This window comes from Pezoporus flaviventris, unplaced genomic scaffold (genome assembly GCF_033815535.1).
Source record: "Pezoporus flaviventris isolate CSIRO_AGI_PZ_B2104156 unplaced genomic scaffold, CSIRO_AGI_Pfla_v1 ptg000005l, whole genome shotgun sequence".
Lineage (NCBI taxonomy): Eukaryota > Metazoa > Chordata > Aves > Psittaciformes > Psittacidae > Pezoporus > Pezoporus flaviventris.
The window spans coordinates 15,272,572-15,296,525 of NW_026892553.1; the positions used below are offsets into that span (position 1 = coordinate 15,272,572).

General features: G+C 35.6%; 1 long non-coding RNA gene across 1 annotated transcript in view; it reads right to left on the reverse strand.

Annotated features, from left to right (window-relative positions):
- Positions 1-23,954, reverse strand: part of LOC133265216 (uncharacterized) — a 247,094-nt gene that overhangs the window by 30,236 nt on the left and 192,904 nt on the right. The window contains exon 6 of the long non-coding RNA XR_009741896.1: positions 2,554-2,656. This is a non-coding gene — a long non-coding RNA (uncharacterized LOC133265216). The remainder of the gene's footprint in view (positions 1-2,553; positions 2,657-23,954) is intronic.

A 23,954-nucleotide genomic window follows, 5' to 3' on the forward strand; every position in this document is an offset into this window, starting at 1 on the left:
AAGCGTTAATAATGTTGAAGTTTTTGGTATTTTGTTTTTGCATTTAAGCTGTGTAAAATATCAATTTTACCAATTAATACAGAAAAATAAAAAATGTATTCTTAAGACATTTCATAAGCTTTAAATGTCATTCTATGAGATTGAGAGGGGCATGCCTGCCTTCAGAGTCTACAACTCTGAGAACCATAAAGAGAGAGCCCACTGTCACAGAAAGACGATCTGGCTAATGAAAAATTGCAATTCAGATTACTCTTCCTTAAGGCAAGACTGAGTCTTCTGTCATCAAATAAAATGAACACAGCACCATGTAGATGACCTAAGATTGCCAGTTAACTTAAAAAATTAGTGCTGCATATTTATGATGTTTATGATAAGGTGGTTATTGCAAAAGTGTAGGGAAAATAACATATTTCCACCAGTAAGTGTTAAGGACACATATATAGCACACATTTATATAGACATATATATATATATATATATAGGCACATATATATAGCAGCCATACTTACAAAAATGTAATCTAGGACACTGCTGGTATCCAACACTCAGGAAAGGAAAACAAAAAGAGCACACACACACCCTCCAAAGAGCTCTGAAATCAGACAGAATATGACTGTGGCGATTATACTAAAAGAAAGTAAAACTGAGTTTAAGAGCAAAAAAAGGAGAGAGGGATAGAAAATGAAAGGGAAAATACTTCAGATTCTAAAGGCACTCATGGTTTACACAGAGGGAGAGGGACAGGAATTGCTTGTCCTCTCTCCTCAGAAATCCAGGGAAATGTCTGGGTTTTCTTCCAGAAACATGTCACTCAGGGTTGCTATTCACATGTACTGATCTTCAAAGCTCCTACTACATACTGCATACATACTACTACATACTACAACAGCATGTCATTTTTCAAGAAGAATGAGAAGCAAGATATTCTGTATGCCCCACCGCAGTAGTACCCAAATTAAATGTCTGAAAGAAGAGATTTTCATTTTCAGTAACAGTAGAAGTTATGCCCTGAGCTAATATTATGATGTCTGGAATTATCATATAATTTCTCTCATTGCACAGTCTTTCATAAAGAAGAGACTGGCCAACACTTTTCATCTATAAGTATTGAACTATTAACATAGATTTTTATGATAATTTGAAATAACAAGTAATGAACAAACCAATACCATTCAACAGTCAATTCATGTGATGTCTGAAGGTTGATATGCAAATCCATTTTAAAAATATAGCACACATGGTATGGGAAACATCTCACCAACTGTAAGTGAAATTTTCCTTAAAAAGAAATTCTATAGGCAAGCAAGAGAGTAGTGACAGTAGTGCCAAAAGACCATTGCTGCTGCATTATCTTCAATGAAATTTAGAAAAGAAATAATCATCCTGATGACTGGAGCTTTCTTGGGAACTTGACAGTGACTAAATTATAGTCACATAATGAGTTCACATAATAATACATGAAATATTAGCAAAAGGTAGTAGCATTGTTGTATACAATTTAATTTTTTACCTTCTTACAAAGAATTCATGCTTTTAGGCTCACAGGATTATACTCTATATGAAAAACCTGGGGGTGGGTCAAATTTGCGCGGCTAATTTGGCAAATATACGTTTGTACAAGGCACACTAAAATGTAGGTGTAATGCAAGGAAGCATGGCAACATGAATCAGTTTTAATATGAAATCATGTAACCAAGGAAAAGATGAATGAAAATATTACAACACTGCCAATATACTGACATTCTCTCTCATGTGTCCTTTACAAGGACAACAGAGTCAAAGATTATAAAAGTTTTGACCTTGTTCTGCTATGAATCTTTTATATTTAAGAGAGTTTATTAATAGCTTAGATAAATATTTAACAGTTTAGATTTTATATTTGGACCTTCTTTAAAACATAATACAAAAATGGCAAATAATATAGCATCTTCTGCAACTATAAACCATTTTATTAATCTAAATTTTCCAAAAAGCAAGCACAAGCCACCTTTTAAATCATTTGAGATAAATTCTGGAAGTTTAAGACACAGAAAACTGTAGGATGGAATTACCAGCTCCCTATCTCACTTACATATCTTTATTTCATTGAAATTTTAAAATAAAGTCAGATATCATCACTTTATATATGTTTCTAGGAAAGAGACTGCTAAAATCTCTCCCTTTCCATTTATTGAGGATATTGTGGTTTAAAAACAATTGTTGAGTAAAGGTTGTGACTAGAACTAAAAGGAACGATGAAAAATGGAGCATGGCTTTTACTAAATGTATTACTTTGAACTAAATATCACAACCCACGATCTTGCACTGGTTTCAGCTGATGCTACTTTTGATCAGCAAAGGTTGATAAACACGTCCAACTTGTTATCATTCTGCCAAAATACAGGGTTTCTCCAGTAAAATGCCAATGATGATACTATTCCACTAACGTATACTGCTGCTGTAAACATTTAACAACTTTCAGAGATGCTCTTATATACTTGTTTTCATAAAAAGTTCTTGTTCTGCAGAGCCCTGGTTTCATGAAGGTCGATAAGCAAAGCATTCAATTCATACCTTATATACTTCAGTTCCAATGATCCGAGAAATTTCTCAGGAGTTATTTTTCTTTTTCTGGGGGAACACTTTTTCCTCTGTATTCAGGTAAATAGGCACAGATCTAAAAAAGAGAATTGAATTTTTACATCTTAAAGACTCATGTGAAAGAGGAATACTGTTTCCAATCTTCAGAAGCAGACATAAACCTGTTTTCAAATGTTAAATTTTTATATACTTCACTATTTATGCTTATAAATTATATATAAATTCAAAAAGAGAATTCTGTAATGTAAAAGATAAGTTTCAGTTTAATGAACTGTATTCTCTATCTACCATTTACATAACATATATATGAAAAATTTTCATTGGAAATTATCAAGTTAAAGTATGGAAATAACACCTTAGAAATGAAGTCACAAGGTTAACCTAAACTACCCGTGGACTGTGTAAACCAGTAGTTTATTAAGAAGAAGAAAGCCAGGAATATTAAGTATAAATAGTAGACTACAATATATAATGATACCTTTCATCCATGAATTAAAGATTTTTATAGTTTCAGTATCTCATGAGAGCTATTTCTAACACATATTTGAAACTGATTTTTTTAATAATAACCCCATATATATAAAATTATGGATATTGATTTCATATAGGCAAAAAAAGAAAATACAGAATGTCTGTACATCTGAAAACTCCTTTAAATGAAAAGCAACTGAACTGTTACTGAGGTACACAGCAGGATATGTGACTACACAGAATTAAGCAAAAAACCCCAGAAAGTTGCACTGTTACTGACTTACGTAGATGACACAGTTATCTCCAGGACACACAGGTGGGTGGCACAACTCATTTCATTTTACAGACATAGCTGGTGGTAACACTGAAGTGCAGTACCTCAGCAGTAAGCGTAAGACCTGTGCATTCCAAATGGAAGCAAGATTAAGACTCATACTTCTTCCAACCCACAGTGTTAGTCTGAAGGCATGATACTTATTTCTTTGCCTTCAGTATGATTACAGGTACAAATATGTTCATTTCCATGATTATAAAGTTATACAGCTCCAAAGTACCCTCTGATATCTAACTATTTTTACATTTACTTCTGAAAGCTGACTTCTGCTGTATTGCCATTCCCATTTTTATTGTAGCCATTCCCTTCTTTGCAAAATAAGTAATGTAATACATATTTTGTAACTGCAATTTCTCTGAGCTCTCATAGAGAAGCTTTCTTATTGATGGCTGACTAGGGATTGCAAAAGTACTTAGTCTTTTATTCTCCATGTGATTTTTTGTTGTTATTCTGAAAAAAATCTTGTCAATATGCTGGAGGCTGCGATTCTTTCTCCCTTTTTTCCCTCTGTTACATTGACCATCAAAATTGTAATATTTGTAACAGGGAATTTCTATCGGAGAAATTAACATTAGAAAATAAAAAAGTAAAAATAGCTACCCCCAAAACTAGAGAATATCTTCCCTTAATCTGGCAGGAAGCAGCTCATGACACTATCAAATTGCCATAAATAGGGATGACCAGATTTGCTCCAAAAGCAAGCTCCCAATCTGAACTAAAATACTAGCACAGATGCACCATTCATCTATCCCTCCTCTTCTACTGTCTACACTCAGTGAGCATATCACAGAAACTTTGGTCCAGGGAAGCAACCTTATACAGAAGCACAACTGTATCTCTCTTCAATAAAAAGATCACAACAGTCTCCAAAGCTATTCAAACTAAATCCCAGTGATCTTTTACAAATTCACAGCTGTGGGTTCTATTTACAGTTTTACTTTCCATGCAGTACTTTCCAATTCTCACTTAATTTCTTATTCAAGGTGTCTATTTATATTCCCCTATCTCAAGAAACTAAATACGTAAGTTATTAAGCATGGCAAAGGACATAGACACTAAAGAAGAACCAAATACTACCAGCAGAAAAACAGACACTCGGAATCAGATGTTTCCCATTCCCAAGTTGGTAACGGATTTACTCTATAATAAAGTAACTGCATGCTTTAAAGGTGTAATAATGCATGTTGAGCTGTTCTAAGGAAAGGATTATTACAGTGCAAAGCATCCTAATCAGTACAATATTGTATTAATTTTTATTAGCCAAAACCTAGATCATATGTATGCATTTTGGGACTGATGAGGATAGTAAAAAATTTGCTGAAAGCTCCTGCAACAGCAGGTCACATTTTAATACTTTAATTTTCAACTACTGCGTAATGTTTCCTAACCTCATATACTTCTCTTTGTAAACTTTATGCTGACCTTCGGAACTAAAGATGGATCAATACCTTTTTATAAGACTGTATGAAACACAACACTAAGTCAATACTGTATATTTATCATGCTTGTAATATAATGCAATTCCGTACATGAAATAACCCTGAAAGTACCAGAGAGGGTTAGAAATTTTGTTTAAGAAACATTAATTCAGCCAAGGACTGGGCAACACCAAAATCACTGAATGCCAAAAGTTTACATGAGTCTTGAAAGATGCCCCAAAAAGACCCTTGTGGCCTTGTAATAGCTAAACTTCCAAAGCCCCCAAGTCCCTAAAGGATTAAGCTAATACAAACTTAAATTATTCAAATGAGAAGCTTCAAATTCAGAGCCACAGACCTTCAGGTCCCATTCATGCATGACCTCAAAATGAATAAGAGAAGAAAAGATGAAATGCAAATCCCCACAGGGAAGTTCTGCACAAAATATCATCATTATTGGTAAATTTGAAAATCATGTGACAATATGAGGCACTGACAACTTTTATTTTTCAAAAGGAAAAAAGCCCACTCGTTTCCTATGCTACATGTCGGAGAAAGCATTCACAGAGGAACACTTGCTGGGGATCTCAGCAGGATACCTTTGAAATGTCGTCATGTTCATATGCAGCTTGAATACCATGGATGAAGCTACAAACACAAAAGCCAGAACTCACTGTTCCAGGGACCATTCATACAGATCATTATTTAGGCGTAATGATTACTTACTTGCTTACTGTTCCTGACATATCTAATATCTTACACAAAGCAAAAATAACTAAGTCAACTAAGGAAGTGGCATTTTAGGTTTTTGCTTTAATGCTTCTCTCTGGTCTACCTCTGAATTTTCACATGAATAGAAAGGATCTTGATTCTTGAACATGTTTTACAGAACCAATTTACTATAGTGTTATCTCTGCTCTTGTATCACAGTTTTTAGCTCATAGAACTTCAGCATATATATTTATAAAACACAGACATATAAACATAAATGAAATTTAATAAAAGCGCATGACTTGAAAAAATGTAATAGTGGAGCAGAGGAAAAGAGAAATAGGAACATCATAGATTATTTGCCTTACCTTGAAAGAAAAAAAAGAAAAGAAACATTGTGTAAGTAGGTGTAATTAGCATTTGTATTTATTTCTGAAAAACCTCTTACATCTCAGGTGCACAAACGAACAAACAAAGACCTTTGGATAAGAACATCTGTATGACCTTTATGTCAGTAGGATAGTTGGCAATTAGGCCAACTCATATCACCTCTCATAATTGTAGGCTTGGGTATCTTTGGGCCCAGGATCCAAGTGTTTCAGTTCTGAATTCTTGCCAACAATGGCTTTATCACAGGGAGCCTGATACAGAAACAGGCTGGTCTGGTTGTCACATCTTTAATCAGAACTATTTTCCTCTGGTAGCCAAAGCATTCATCTCCCAGTTGTGAGTTGCTCACCATGTTTTTTTGTAATTAACACACATGGAAGCTGGGCAAGTTAAGAGGTATAATGCTCAGCTTCAAGGGCAAAACCATTTTATTGCCCTCAGCATGAGAAATATGTATACATGAAATGTGTCCCTTGTAAGTGAAATCCCCACACATCCTATCTCTAAAGAGAAAAGTATTTCTTCTGCTCAAATAAAGCTGCAAAGGCAATCTCCAAACAAGCATTCAGTTGGATCAATAGCTAGAAATTGAATAGAACAATGTCTCATGCTGCTTTATAGAATTTTCAAAAGATTTGAACCACATAAACCCAATTTTTCAAGTTCCGCCACTGGGATTTATACTCTTGTTTTCCAACTCCAGGAGAAAAAAAAAAACAAAAACGAAACCAAAGAACATTCACATACTAAAAAAGTACTGTATGGTCAAATAATATCAGGGGTCTAACTTAAACCCAGGAAAGCAACGGCATTCAGCAGGTTTACTATAGAGATCCAGGTTTACTATAGAGATCTTCAGAGATGAAAAAGGATTTTACAGGCCTACCTTTTTAAAGACCAGGTGCAACAGTTATCATTTACACACACTGAGATGTGGTAGCTATCTTTCAAAACTAAAATTAACAGGCACATATACATGAGAACAGTGTTTCTATGACTTTTTAGAGGAATACTGTTAATTTATTTTATGGTTTTTTTTTTTTACTTAAATAACAAGCTATTACAATCTTTTTGTATAGACATGGCATCAATTACTTTAATTTTCTGAAGCACAAAACCAAAAAAAAAGTTATAATTTATGGAGAAAAAGTAGATTTTCTCCCTTACATTGAAAGGAGCATCATGAAGACAGACATTGAAACTGTGGTAGGATCCAAGTCTAAAAACTATAGCCATGTGATCTGGGAGAGTTATTCAATTCCTAGGAAAAGATGACAACAGAAGGTGAAAGAGCAATTTCACACATACCCAGGAGTCCGCCGTTCCTCCCAGGTCTGATTTGGTCTTGATGTAATCTGTCTGGTTATGCAAAGCATCATGCTGTTTTCCATAGCTTACCCAGATGTTCCAGAGAGTACATAATTCCCACAATGTATTATTTCTGCTGGAAACAGATTGTCAGAAGAACAGGTAGAAGTACGTGGCTAGCAGACTTGGATCTTACCACATACTACTGCATACCTATATAGCGTCCAGCTGGACATTTCTTTTTCATCTTCTTAAGTATGTTAAAGTCAACCAAATTTGCCTGCAAAGAACTACAATCCTGTATGCTACTGAATCCAAAAAGAGTGTAAGTAGTATTCTTCTTAAAGAAAGGGATATGAAAGATGTCTTTATCAAACATGCGCCAGCATCACAGGCAATCACAGAGAAGACAAGCAAGAAATTTTACCTCCTTTGAAAAAAATAGTGAAAATACTTTTAACACATTACAAGGAAAAAAGAATTACAGAGTTAACACTTGTAATAATTCAAGGAAAAGGAAGCAAATCAGACAACAGAAGTGTCCTCAGAATTACCCACCATCTGTATCTGACGTAAGGCCTCAATATCTGACACAAGAAGCCTACATACCAACTGTAGCTTGGAGACTGTCAATTCTCACCAGGAAAGATGCAATTAAAACATTTAGCAACAAAGTACTGAATTGTTTAAAGAAATAAGTAGGCCATGACATACTGTTATGAAGAATAAAGAGAAAAATTTGGAAAGTGACAGTTTGGGATTAATATATCTAATTACTTAAAATGGCAAGGTATTTTCTAATCCTGTCACATACAACCTTTTCCATTTTTTCTGGTACTTACGCTTAAATGCAGAAAAAGTGAATTAAGTTGTGGCCACTAACAATAAAGGTTTAGGTTTTGTTTCTTTCTTTTTCCCCATGAGTTTAATATATACTATATTTTGAGTCATTTCAAAGAAGTTCAGAAACACAATAATTTCTTGGCATCTTTTTTGCCTTGAATGTCTCAGGAGATTCTGCATTTTAAAGAAGATGTGAACAAATAAGTCGTCAGAAAACATGTCAAACTTGAAAGTCTTGGGCTCCAACAGTGGAAATAAATACAACCTACTCTTGTCTCTTATAATTAGGTCTATTGATTTATGTGTTTTGTTTTACTTGCATTTCATACAAGTATAAAGAGATGAGAAAGTAGTAAGGGAAATAAAAAGACAGCAAATAATGTGTTTTAGCATAAATAAAATACCTAGGAGAAATCAAATTCATTGTTGTGATGTAATGCAGTCTAATGTATTTATTTCTCACTTGTTTTACCTGAAGCCATTACTCTTCAAACATTTCAAGGACAGCACATTTTTCTTTCAATTTGTCAAACAAACCTGTGTATGTATATAAAAGCCCCTCCTTCCTTCCTGTCCTCACCCCTCTGACATTGCAGTAGACTCAAGATCATCTCTCCTGCAGCTGCAATGACTGCAGACTGTCAAAAAAGGGCTAGGATTGCTTCATCTTTGGGGAAGTCACTGGAAGACTGGGCCATTAAAAACAGGGCTTCAGCAGGAATCGCATTCTGTAAGCAGCCAGCAAATCTCTATTCGAGGGGGAGATATGTGAGGGAAGATGTCTATGTCCGAGTGTTAAAAAGGGCTTGTTATTGTCCTACCATCCATCATCTTTTTCTGTCTTTCCTTTTCAGTGCTGTAAAATCAGAATACTGAAAAGCATCATTCCTTATGCCTCTCCTCTCCATTCCTTAATTTTTATCCCATCTGTCAAGGAAGGACAGATCTTGCTTCAAGATCTGCAAGATGACCTATCAAAAATAACTGTTTCTGAACCAGTCACTCCATACTGTATTCTTAAGGGATGTTGAACCTTTGCTTGCCTGAAAGTAACTAGGGACAACCTTCTCTAATGAATGACTTGGTTTCTGTCTTTAAGAAGCCAAAGTTCTTGCTGAACTTTTAGTCTTCAGTGAATGAACCCAACTGACATTCAGGTATTTCATGCTTGCCTACTGAAGGGAAGCAAATCAGTAAGAACTTGTACTGGTTATAATTACTATTAAATTATGCAATTTAAATAAACAGGACATCAAGAAAGAAATTCCAGAGTTTCTGCTGTGGGAAAATCTTATTCCAAAACCTGACAAGTAATCAAATTTTCTAGCTTGAGTTCATTCAAGGATAAATATCAGTCATTCTTAGACAGGCCAACTTCAGCAAATATTTCTCAAAGTAATAGATTTTTGGAACATAAGCAAGAAAAAAAACAGCAGTTATTCAGATGTTCATCAATATTTTGCTCTTAATACCCTTTTTTAAAATTAAATACAACATACTGCCTAACTTTTGACTTCTCAAAATATAACAGAAATATTTGTAAGTTGAGTGACAGATAGCTAGAACTGATTTGACTTCTATAACCAGAGCTCTCCTCCCTTGGTACGTATATATGAAAATGGAGCGCACTTACGAATGTCAAACTCTGCTTTCTTCTACAAGTACAATAAATTTTTCTGGAAGTAAAATCAATACTATAAATCAATACCTTTGCAAAGTACACAGCTGCAACAGTAAAGCACTACTGTCTTCAAGTTGTGATGCAATGATTTGAAAACATTCCTAAACTTTCATTTATGGACTAAACCACTATTTTTTTACTGTTACATGTTTTTAGAGCTCTAAGGGTTTATGTGGGTAAGCCCTGCTCCAGCATATCAAACGTTAGAGATCTGGTGATGTTGGAGTACAATCACCAAAATAATAATGACAACAAATTTCCTCCAAGACAGCTTTTAAATATTTCCAGTTATTTCTGCTACATATTTCTAGGCATTACAGCAACGTAGAGCATATATTCCCTCACTAAGACAGTGGTAATACAACTAACATTTTAATGTGTGAATATGTAATTCACCATGAGTACAGGGATTAGTTATCTGGCTAAAAACTCATGAATACATATGAAAACAGTGATTACCTAAGAAGATACCTTGCAGGTTTCTAATGTAAATGTGTATGTTCGCAAATTACTTGGAATAATATGAAACAGAGCTCGTTCGCTTGAGATGCAAAGTTGCTGTTCCATAAATTGCTTCAGTACTGTGTTTATTATAACTTTTTTGGGGGGGGTTGGATGATTCTTTATCAGAACTTGTCAAACACTCACTACAGCTGCATCTATTATCATCAGCAAAAGTGTATCTAATATTTCTAAATGATATTTACATTCCATGAGTTTACTATGCCAAACTAAAACTCCTTCTTGTAGCAAAGCAGGTAAACTTTCCAAACCCTAAATCCTTTACCTTTAAACAACTGTAAAGCATCTTCCATAGAATATCACTGCTTACTACAATTAAAGTTTAACTCAAACTCGAAAAATATGAATTTTTAACATTTGTAGATGTACACATAAATGATTTAGATTCTACATTATGAGTGGATTTTGACTGGGAAATACAACATCTGACTGAAATATTGAGCCTAACCTACAACAAAGCTTCAAGAAGTAAGACTGGAACTAAATTCAAGGTGAATCAAACCCAAGAACCAAAAACATCAACAATGGCCAGTCGTCATTTTGAGAGTTAAATAAGGAGAACAAGTGATGGATCAATCTCAAAGAGTCAGAAGCTGAATTGAGAAGTCCACGCATCTTCATGTTGTTTACGGCAAGGAACAAGACAGAGGAGCAGGCAGATAGCTCCTGTCTATTAAAAAAACCTCGGCTGCTCTCTAAGACCAATGAATGAGTTCCGAGAACCACAGACAAGAAACCATTACAAAATGGAGTATTAAGAGCCAGGTAATTTGGGGGAACCTGGTTTTTGTTTGGGGTGATTTTGTCGTTTCCTTGGGTTTGCTTTTAGGAACCTGACACTTTCGTAAATTCCAGTCATAAGCCTGGCATGAGACCATAAGCAAAACCAGTAAGATTTTCCCATTTCTTCTCCGTTTGGTTTCTGCTTCTTGCTCTGAACTGGCTTTGAGCCTGGGTGCAGGCTCAGCTCTTTATTAGGAATTCCAGTGAAGTTCTGCCTTCAGATGTAAACAGCAGTGACATAAATGATCGTACTACCAGCATGATGCCTGACTGTGCTGCTGAGTATTGAAGAATATATCCAACCTGAAATCAGTATTCCATGGCATAACTTCTGTGGATAAGATAATCCATACTAATATGCTCTCTTATCTCATGGCAAGTGCAAGGTAATTTTTGGAAACCTCATTCTTCTGGGGTAAGCTAGGTTACCTGGTATTTTCTGGCAGGTGGGAACATGCACTCACCTCAGTGCTGCTTCTGTGTGATAACCTGTAATTTCATGGTAAGTGACCAAGTTCAAGAGCTGACAGATAACACAGGTAAACATGAGTAAAAGCACTATTGCTAAAATGAAATCACCTAATACCATTGTTGCTCTAAATGGATCATAATGTATTAAAATTATCAATATGCACTTATTTTGAGCAATTAACTACAAAGGTGACAGCAATTTTTGCTGTATAAATACAGAAACACTGGGTAAGAACACAGGACACATATAATCTTTCTACGCTCACAGTAATGTCACAATATACCTGAAGTTGTTAGAACTGTCTACTGTTCAAATTACATATAGATTGCCTCTTTCCAAATATTTGACAGTAATACACCTTTGAAATGTTTTTGCAGCAAACCTATCAAAAACAATTTCAGGCACAATTACAGTTGAATGAAATTCTCTCACTATTTTAAGTTAAAATAAGAAACTGTAAAGTAAGTGGCTGCTCAGGACTCTCAGGCTATGTCTTCTGTTACAATACATGGGGTTACACTTACATTTATTTCCCCTAGAATCTCTGTTTTATTTGGGAGAGCAACCAAAACATGCATTCAAAGGATTAAAAGAGCTTTTCAACATTACTGCAGAAATTACAGTTTGTCAGAAGATGGTGCTGTTAGGCCATTTTTATCCAAGAAAATTACTTGTAATTACAAAAATAAGCTTAATCTGTGTGAAAACCCCAAACTGTTGATTGGTTAAAAATATGATAATTTTTAATAAATAAATTATGTTGCATCCTGCTAAGGCAGAGCTTTGACCTTGAACTACTTTGCTAAGTGTGTACTGAAGCATTCTCTGAAACCTAGACTGCATTTTGTTTCTAACAAATCAAATGAAACCATGAGGTGCAGCAGTATTCTACCTAAAGCTGGGAGAACGAGCATTATTTTCTACATCACCTTTTTTTTTCTAATTATTGGATATATTATAGGAATATCTATTAATTAATTGCATATTCTCAGTGAACTGAGTGGAAGGATTGCAAGGCCAAGGTCATACAGTTTCATTAAACAGAGACAGAGCTAAGCACTGTCAAGGGCATACTGGGAGAAAACAGCTAGGAAAAATTTCCGTTACCATGAAATTTACATTGGTTCTCCTATGTTGGAATTATATTCTACCTGCAGCACCAGCTATCTCAGATTATCTTATTTTATCTGAATACTTGTAAAAAATGAATACTTTGATTTCCAACCATTTTTTCTTTGACTGACACTTAAGGATTGCTGTTTTTCATGGCAGATTTCGATAAAGGGGAAACCTGATCCAGTACTGTAGGATGGAGATATGTAATTTTTTCTTCTAAGCAAGCACTTAAAACTTTTCAATTTCCTTGCTGAACTAAAGCACTATTTTTAAGTTCAACTTCAGCCACCTACAGTCCAAATGAACTAAGTAGCCACATTAACAGTCTGATATTGCTGGTGGTGAGTGAACATCAGTAAAGGTGAATGTAAGACCACATTGGAGGGAAGATCTGTTCAGGAGACTCTTGCCTCAGAGTGGGAAGCGGGCACTTAGGGAATGAAGCGTAGGAACAAAGTAAATATAGTCTGGTGCTTTCCATGGCTCCCTGCAGGCTGCAGTTTACAAGCTAAATTGAACACTTGACTCACTTGTTCTCTTGGCTCAGCTGCTTGGAAAAGAAACAAAACGACAATGAAGACGACTTAGTAGAACTAAGCAGTGTCTTCTTTTCTTCCTATCAGAATAAGAGGCTTTGAAAATTAGATTTAAGACACTATAGAACACTGGCAAGCAACAAGGTAAGGGTACACTATCTAAAGATGATGTCTGAAAAGTGTATTTAGTCTTTATCATTTTCATTTGAACTTTCTCTCTAACCTGATCTTAATTAATATATAAACAAATACTTTTGAAAAGATTAAAAAAGCTAAGCATTGTAAGACCCATGGTAGGAATTGCAGTAGGTCTTTCTGTGAACAGCTGGTGCCTTGAAACATCACATTACCAGCAAGGTCTTTACTTTTGAAAAAACAAGTACAAGGAGGCTTTAGAGTCCGAAGTGAAAAGACCACAGTGAGCAAGAAGAGTATGAGGGATGTCTGCACTTCCATCAAAACAAAAATTGTGACATAGAAAAGGAAGAACAAGCGGAGCTTCACCCAAGTTTTTTGCCAAAAAACTTTGTTCTTGGCATCACCCTATACTTCTCTTTAGAGAACTTCCTCTCACTCTGTCCCTCTCAATGAAATGACGTTTACTGGAGTGATTTGCTTTGCTTGTCTGTTTAGATTCTGAACTCTTTAAACTACAGAATTTCTTGGTCAGTCTTCTGCAAAGTGCCTGGGAAAAAGGCACTGACCTTGGCTGCTCCTTAGGATATGCTATGAAAAGTACAATTAATAATATCTCCTCCAGGGGTTTTCTTGGAAATCACACCAAGTTAAACCACAACCTTGAGAAGCCACTTAGGGGTGTTTTCTAATTGAATGTAATTGTCAAGTGAAACCAAATCCTATGAGAGATTTCAACATTAACACAGCACCTCCAACTTCTTAGTCACTCTGACAAAGTGTTGGATCTTCCTTCCCATGGTATTACAAGCCATGAAATGTAACAGTATTACAGTCAGAACAGCAGGATATTATTTCTGCTTCTCTCATTTATTTATCACACATTATTGAGGAAAATAATGTGTTTTCCTAAGCTGTTTCACTTGATTTAAAGGAAATGGTAAGTGGGACCTACCATGCAGGGGAACCGCAGGGCACAATAGAAAAAAAACAAAAAGCTGAGATAAGAGATTCTAAAGTAGCTCAAGTATTTATTTGAGAGTCTGCAGCAAATACCATTTTTTTAGAATTACAGAAGTTCCTTACTTGGCATATGGTTGGCATAAAACTAGAAGTTATGATTTTTATAATTTCAATTTATATATACAAAACACTTTATCCTTATTATTTTGTAGATACACTCTTCTGATCAGATTACCAACCTAATACGTAGAGCTTAGAAATTTTTAATGATGCAGGTTGTATTCTGAAAAGGAACGTTAGAGGCCTGTCCTTTTGGTATTAAACGATAAAAATGGCAATATCAAAAAGAAAGTCAAAACCCCCCACACACAGTTTGCAGCCTTTGCACTCTGCCTGTAGCGCAACCCATGTTCCTCCTACTGAAAGCTAATGACAGAGTTAAGACTTAATACTCTAGCAATCATGCAGGTTCATCCCTCAGACAGAAAGGATGACAGATTAAAAAAGGAAAAAAAGAAAAGGGGGGAGGGAAAATTAAAAAAAAAGCTGATAACACGTACAGCCTGTAGTATTAACTTTGGCCAAACCCACCATCGAAAGCAAAGACTAAAACCAGTGGCCCAGAGCATAGGGAATTTAAGTAACTCAGAAGAAGCTAAGGCTCTCTGCACTTAATGAAAAAGCCACTCACCTTGAAGAGCAAGCCAAGGGACCTAATTTAGAACTACTGGAAAAACAGAAAGGTTATGAGGCAAATAACCTATTTCTTCCATAACAGGACTTCGAATGATGCCCTGGCTTTTTGTAGCAGTTCATAATACAGAACAGTACACACATACATATTAAAAAAAAAAGGGAGGAAAAAAGGCAAAGAAAAAATTGAAATAACCTTAAATTCCATGACTTTACATCAAATTGCCTTCATGTATTCAGGATGTTTGACATTAGCAGATCACAGACTGAAGACACTTAAAGCATCTCAAATTTACATCTAGGATAAAACAAAAGCCTTTCTCCCATCCCACAGACTGTACTTAAATCGACAGAGAAATTGACAGGAATACATCTAATGTACAAATGAAAAGCAAACATATCCCTTGTAGGTTTAATTATTTTTGTTTAATATCAAAAATCACTATTATATATCTTAATTAGCAGGTTGGAACAATTTCATTTCACTTGCTGCAGCAAAAGCATTCATCCATTTAGGTTAGAGCTCCCTGCGTTTGAGCCCACGTATGATTTAACATAGTTTGGATTTGCAACATGAAATTACTAAGCAGTAATTCAGCTCTATTAGTTTATCGCATTATTAAGATACTCCATCTGGCATTAGTGTAAAAACATCATGCTTACATATAAATAAGCTTTCTCTTGCTTATTTGCTTTCTTCTAAGCATTTGAATATACTGGGACAATAGAGAATTAAATTAAGAGACATAAACTAAGAATAACACTTTTCTTTGTGGGAGAACTTTCTAACGACCACTGACAGCAAGGCTGGAGGCAGGATGAGTGCCTTTATTCTTGCCTTGGTGATTATTTTTCATCATTATTTCTGATAATTATTGAGACTAACGAAGCACATCTCCCTGGCTACTAGCTCTGAAAAGGGAAGACTCTCATGTATTGTCTACAACCTGCTTTTAAGCACAGAAATCATGACTAACTGCTCTGGCAGAAGAAGAAGAAAAAGGTTTACTGTTTGTGCTACAGCAGAGAGCTCTGCACTGTGCTTGTGGATGTCCACTCCTGAGTGGACACTCACTTCACAGTCCTCTCAGACAGGGCTGAACTACAGCAATGGTGACCAGTTCAGGGCTCAGAAGCAGAAGGGGGCTTAGATAAGTGCCTCAACGCAGAAACAACACCTTTATACTGGAAGTCTGTAACTCTGCTGTGTATCAGCTGCAAGAAGTAAACAGACTGAAATGATACCCATTATTTATTATTCTTCATAAGTCATTCGGCAGCTGCAAATTCACAGGTCTAAGTATTTAGGAATGTATGCCAGTCCTTCACACAAATATCTCATCTTTGCTCTTACATGTCATCTTGGTTGCAGCTTAATAGTTTTTGTGAGGCTTTTCTTCTGTGCTGAAAGTATGTTCTGGATTGGATAATTTACTACAGAATTCTGGATACTGCAGAGTACCTTTAACTTAGCCTCAACAAAAAGAATACTGAAAGAACAACAAAAAGAACAATGAAACTTTTACTTCTAACTTAATCTGTCCCTTAAAAATTGTTTCATCTTTTCTCTGCACACCAAACATCTTCTACCCAAAGAGCTCTTGGGGAAGCTCACATTCAAGCCTTTGTGTTCTAAGAGCAAGAAGCGGTACTTTAATATACAGGACCTAAAATCTCTGTGTTTTAAATATGTATGTCTACTTTACGAGTTAATATAATCTTATGGCATACTGCTATAAGGTCTTTTTCAATTAAATTCTTTCAACAAAGTTCTCAACACTGGTGCTGGCATTGAGTTTCAGGACTCTGAATCGTCATTGTTACAAATCAAAACAATGTGCAATAAAACAAGAAACTAGGAGATTTGATTCAAAATGCATGGTTGTGTGAACCAAAATGCCCATGCAGTTGCAGCCAAGTTTTTCAAGGAATTCTGAGTCATAAGAAAACATTTATGCTTAAAATGGCTTAAATCAATAAACTTACCTTGTTCAATAGAATTGTCCCTGTATGAAGTTGCAGAACCATATGCTTACTGGATCCCAGGTTTTGTCTGGCACCAGTGGCATTCAATATGAATGCAAATAAGGAACACAAAGTGAGGCCACGTACAACATGGCAAGACTTTCCCTGGACAGTAATTCTTGTTTACTTTAGACTGTCAGGAAATACTCATACCAAACCCCATTTATTCTGTTTTGAATTGTACAGACTACAATAAGTGAAGTACAGTTTTACATTGCCATGTCTCAGACCTCTAGAGAGAGGCACATCAGTGGGATGGACAAGGTAACTCACATGCTTCCCAACTGGTAAGCAGTGAAATTCAGAGAAGAGATTCAGAGCAGCCCTGCAGAGAAGGATCTGGGGGTCTTGGCTGACGAGAAAATGGACATGAACAGGCAGTGTGTGCTCGCAGCCCAGAAAGCCAACAGTATTCTGGGCTGCATCAAAAGGAACGTGACCAGCAGGTCGAAGGAGGTGATCCTGCCCCTTTACTCTGCTGTCATGAGACCTCACCTGGAGTATTGTGTGCAGTTCTGGTGCCCTCAACATAAAAAGGACATGGAACTGTTGGAACGAGTCCAGAGGGCCACGAGGATGATCAGGGGACTGGAGCACCTCCCATGTGAAGACAGGCTCAGGAAGTTGGGGCTGTTCAGCCTGGAGAATAGAAAGCTGCATGGAGACCTCATAGCAGCCTTCCAGTATCTGAAGGGGGCCTACAAGGATGCTGGGGAGGGACTCTTCATTAGAAACTGTAGTGATAGGACAAGGGGTAATGGGTTAAAACTTAAACAGGGGAAGTTTAGATTGGATAGAAGGAAGAAGTTCTTTCCTGTGAGGGTGGTGAGGCACTGGAATGGGTTGCCCAGGGAAGTTGTGAATGCTTCATCCCTGGCAGTGTTCAAGGCCAGGCTGGACAGAGCCTTGGGTGGCATGGTTTAGTGTGAGGTGTCCCTGCCCATGGCAGGGGTTTGCAACTTGATGACCTTAAGGTCCTTTCCAACCCTAACTATTCCATGAGTCTATGAAATTAAGTTCAGAGAACAATATTCCTGATCAGAGATCAGGTTCAAACATATGGCTAATTACTTAAGAGAAAGGGAAGTCAGTAAACATCATACATTTGGGTTTATATTCCTAAATTGGAGTTATGAAGAATAAGATGTAGCTCAACAGTGGAGAAGTCCAAAGACCACAGTGAACCCAGGCAGATAAAGACATCAAACCTTTTCTCCAAAAAGGGGCATCTACCTTTCTGAGGGAGTCATAGAGACAGCAATATAAAATTTGACTTTTTGCTTTTCCTATAATATTTCCTTCCATTACAAGCAAGTCACTTGTTTCTTGAAATACAACAGTCTGTTGAGTGCCAACACAGTCTACGCTTTCTAAAGCAAAAGCACCCAACAAATCTTATGCACTGCTTGCTAACAGACTGGCAGGAAAATAATTTGACAAAATCTATAGTACAAACAAAACCAAGTATTATCACCTTCATATTTTTTTGTCTTCATTTTCAGCACTGACTGACATCAGCATTCTAAGTATGATCTGATCAGATATAGCATAGGGGAAACAGTATGGTTATATTTTAATAGAGATTTCTGTATGTTAGTCTCCCCATTTATTTCTCAGTCTGGTCAATTCATTTAAAAAAAATACACAGACAGCCATTTCCAATAGTATTTGGGCCACTGGGGAGGGGTATATGACAGTTCTGGTGAAAATTAACTGAAGCTGAAGCTTTTAACACAGGTTTGGATGGACTTCTCTTTTCTTAGACCACAGCTACTTGAGCACATTAATTACATAGTTGATCTTTCTTAGTACAGGAGGGAAAACAAAGTTGTTCATTCAAGACTATATAGCTTGTGCTCTGTCCATTCAGGAATGTACCACTGAATGTTAATTATCATGAAAGGGAAAGCCAACTCTGCTCCAGAGAGGTCATATTTCAAATACAGTACATGTTCTGCTTTAGTGAAGCAAAAGAAATTATTCCAGAAATACGAATAAAGGCAACGAAACGTAAGACTCACAAAGATTAGCAAACATAACAACTACTAATTGCATTAGCTGTAACAACAATAAATCCTTCCATGAAATACAGCACCAACTACAAGACACATATCATTAGTAGACTATTCAGATTTATGAGGGACATTGCATCGCAATAAGAAAAAGCAAGCAATGTGCAAAACAATCTACAAAGCAAATTCCCAAACATTTTTCTTGAGAGAACGTGGGAACACTGACTTTGAAAAAAACAATTGCAAACCCTGGAACTAATAGGAGATGCCACCCTTTTGAATACCAGCTGTTTATATGTGACCAGCTGATGAACGTCTCACCTTTCATGGCTATATATTAGAACTATATCAAAGCTCATCTGAGGAAAAAAAAAAAGCCATGAAAAAAACCTCAAAAAAACCCAAAACCACAATCAATTAAAAAAAACACCAAACAACCCAAACCTCAGGTCTTTTCAAATGAGATGCAGTACGGAATATCAGTAAGGAAGTAGGATAAAGTAATACCGATAAAAGCATAAATTCTGAAAATTACATAAAAATTTGTCTGTTTTTTTAAACTAGCACATAATTAAACTCTTCTGCTACTTGATTACTTTTGTTCAAAAAGGCAGTAATGGCCACTCTTGGTGAATTCAGAAAATCACAGAATCCACTAGGTCGCATCAAGGCCAACCTTTACCCTAGGGCTGCCACACCCACCACTAAACCATGTCACTATTATAGGTTCCAAATTATTTCTCATATTTCAGCCTTGTGGCCTCAAAACATGTTTACACACTCATGCTGTAGACACAGTTCTCTCATACACCTACAGCTCTCTCACCAAAATTACAAAAATCACTATAATCAATACTTTGATTCAAACTTCCCACAAGCAGCAACGCCTACAGCAGAGCAGTAAAATAAAGCCGCTTTTTTCAATTCACGATTTTGTCTCCCATGGGACAAAACACCTACATTCTGTACGTTTCATGTACATACACATATACTTAAGTGATACTGCAGTTTAAGAGATTACCCTCCTTATCATTACCTTTGTTATACCTTGGTTATAATCTTCCTAATCTGATATTACAAATTACTATTGTTACAGCTATTTCTTTATCTTTTTTGCTAATATTCAGATACCATTGTATATATAATAAATCTGCAGTAGAAATCAGGCGTATATTTACTGCTGAAATACCGAAAAGATATGATTGACTCTCCTGAAAAAGCTGAAATAAAATTCAAATAAACAAGGATCACAGGAACAAGACAGGCAAAGATACTTCTTTCGTACTGAGTCTATAGATGGTTAAGCAAGAGAATTAGGTATGAGAGGGGGACTAAAAATATAACAATTATTTTTACTTATATATGGCCTTTAATAACTTATACTTGCCAAAAGATGCCATTTCTTTGAATTCATTTCCGTATCACTGTGTACTCCCAAATACATTTTTTCCTTCCTTAGAAGGACCTTTTCACAGATCCTGCAAAGTTAATTGAAGCAAGGTAAGTACTAAAGGTAATTGAAGCAAAGAAAGCTCGGCACCAAGGTGAAGTCATCTTCACTTAGGGTTCATATTTAGTAGGCAGTCAACCTAACACCAGCACTAAAGGGAATAAAATTTGGTGTGTCAGATTTAATGATACAGACAGTAGAGAGATGGCATTAAAATGCAACACAGGTACATAGTCAGAGAGTTTATGAGCCCTAGGTTTTATTACTCACATTCACCTATATGATTGGATGCTGTATATTATAACGCAATACTCGAATATTCAGAGCAAGGTTGTGACACCACTGTATAAACCTTGGTGTACAAAAGGATTTAGCCTCTATAAGGTAAGTCTTCATACATACTGTTTTATACTTTTACAGCTTTAATGAAACATAACCTTTTATGCTGAATGAAACCTAAAAAAACAAGATCATGACTGCCTTTACAAAGTAATTTGCCTTTTTTCTTTTAATTCCTTAGATTTGTCTGAACACCTAAATCTGGCATAGTCATCTCACTCTAGCCTTTTCCTAAATCACAGATCTGTTGGTTTTCTATTCCTCTTCTTAATCACATAGTTCTCTTTCATCTCTGCTTCAAGTATGACATATTTGGTCATCTCTTTTTTCCCCTCTCCATACTACAAATCAAGCTTTTTTAATAGGTTTGATTTCTATAGATCCCTACCCCCTATTTCAAACAAAATGTCTGCACTTCTTTAGGCTAAAAATACTGCATTTAATTAAAGAATAATTAATGTGGACTTGACAGCAATCTTGAAATTGCTGCATTTTCATAGTCTATTAAAAGCCCTTAACTTATTCTAGTTTAATATCTTTAGATACTTGATTAAATAGTAAAGAAAGAAATGTCTGCTCTCATATACTGAAGTGATAGACTGCAGACTAGTAAAACCAAAGAATGCCAAATTTCATCTTCATTATATTACAACATCTAGGACTGCGCATTTTCTCTGCAACATTGAGATAATCCATTTTCCCCTAGAATTTTTGGTAGTTTGGAGATGAGTAAACAATATAAAGGACAGAATCAGCCTCTCAATATAAAAAATTACTAAATAAATATATCATAGTACATAAACTAGATTAAGCATTATAGATTAATGAGCAAAATCTGAATAATAAATCATGAAAAACCAAACTGGAGGAGACAGGTTTTTTAACTGTTCCTAATGGAGGAAATATTATTAAGCACACATGTAATTTTTTTCCTTTCATTTCTCACATTAAGAAGTTGGAGCTCTTCCCCCACCTTTTGATGCTCTAAGATGATGATGGCTCAGAGTCAGGAAATGCTACACTACACGACAAGCAGATTTACCTTCTGCCCTTTGCAGGGGCACTATCTCCTTTACAACAACAGTCCTGTCTGCTCTTTCCCCATAGATCAACGAAATTTTTTTCCCATCCAACAAAAGGATAAATATTAAATCATTGTTAAAAATCTCTTTTTTGATGATGGAAATTGAGTCACCATATTATACAAAAGCCCCTAATATGAACAAACCTAGAGTCAAAAATTTCCCTCATAAAGCATTTTCTAGGCATCAGACCATACAGAAGGTCTCATCTTCAAGGAATCTTGGAGCGGGGGGAAGAAGTGAGATCCCTAGGGAAAATTAAGAGGGGTTGACAGGTTCACCCTTAATGTGCACATATTGCAAAAATGAAGTTATATCATTAAAAAAAAAAAAAAAAAGGAAGGGAATAGGATTTGGACTGTCATAACTAAGAATGGAACTTTGGAACAGACCAGAATCCTCTTTTAGTCCATAGAGCTGGCTATATACCCAATCTCTGAGCTGGCTGATGACTGGTAATTTCCGGAATTTCAATGAAGGATAATAATTTTATTAGCTGCCAAATTACAGTTAAAGTGAGGGAGCAAAGCATGGTCTGTATATATTTCAAAACTGTACAAAACATATATTGCACCCAAAATGTACCCTCTTGCATCCTTACCTTCCTTTGTAAATTATAGCTTTATCTGAGCCATGGAAAGAGATATTGAAAGTATTTAAAAACAAGTAAGCAATATTTAAAGTTCTACTTTTCTCTTTGGCTTAATTTAATGGTGCATTTTAACTTTTTTGCCAGTTTACACAGTAGGTACTTCATTCTTCTGCATATATTATCGTTGATATTTATAGATGGATAACTATTCCTAAAGCAAACTCCATCTAAACAATGGCCTTTCCAATGTTATTAATTTTCTCTTGTTTTTTTTAGATCAAATGTTTAGATTTTTCCCCATGCACAGTTATGTCTATAAGTATTCAATAATAACATGCAAATTGTTTGAAATATTATTTTTTTCCCCAGCAAAATAGAATTGTTTCAGTCAAGCTGAATGAAAGATACATCTGGTAGGGTAAGGTTTTTTCTAACTTCTGGATGTATAATGTCCACCCAACACTTTTTTGCTTTGCTTTCCAAAATAAACGTGTTTTCCTTCATCTGAATAAGACAACTTTCAAGAAACCCCAAACAAACAAATTATGAACCATTATAGTCTTACGATGTTAAAAATTTGAAGGATCCCAGCTAAAAGATAATGGGAGCTGTGTGAGTACTGAGGAACTATATAGAGGCAGACACCACTGTGACAGGAATGAAAACTACGCTTCCAGGTAACTATGTCTTGAGGAGTACAAGAGACCTCATTCTCCCAGAACAACTTTTTGCCTTGGAGAATGTTTTTAATCCTCATGGTTGAATTGTGGCATATGAGAGAATGTAGTTTCTATTTCTGCAATTACACAGTTCTCAGCTGGTGTTTTGTTGTTTTTTTTTCAGGTGAATGATTACCAAAATCCAATATATGAAACATCTGATGTAACAAAAGAAAAAAAAGAAAAATTAAAAGATCTGTGTGTAAAAACACACTGTGGTCAATATCTACACTACTCATTTCCAGTTTGCATTTAACCTTTGAAAGAATTAAGCATTTAGATACTGCACTAAAACCTAACTACTCTACAAAATGGATGTCTGTATTTTGATTGTTAATTTACTATGAATTTATATGCTCTGAAAATTCAACATTGTTATTAATCAGCATGGTTTCATAACTTCTATTCACAGTTAAGAGAATTCGTGTGCAACAGTAGTATCTTGATATATGCTTGGGCCAAATCAAAAGTCAAGACGCATTAATTAATAAATAATTAAGTACTACGTATTGAATAATTATTAAAGCATGAGTTTTCTAACTGCAGCAAAGAAACAGGACTGACTAGCTGCTTAGTGAAAGCCAAATATGCAAGTCTGAGGCACTTCTCCTTTTCAGATATGCCCTACTTTTACGAAGCTGCAGAAAACTTCAATATATTCAAAATACCCTAATTTCCCTTTCTATTTTCCCATTCTGTCATCCATATATAAATCTCAGAGGGAAAATCAGCTGATGATCTCTATCTCCAAGCTAGCATTCAATTACTCTCTTCTCTCT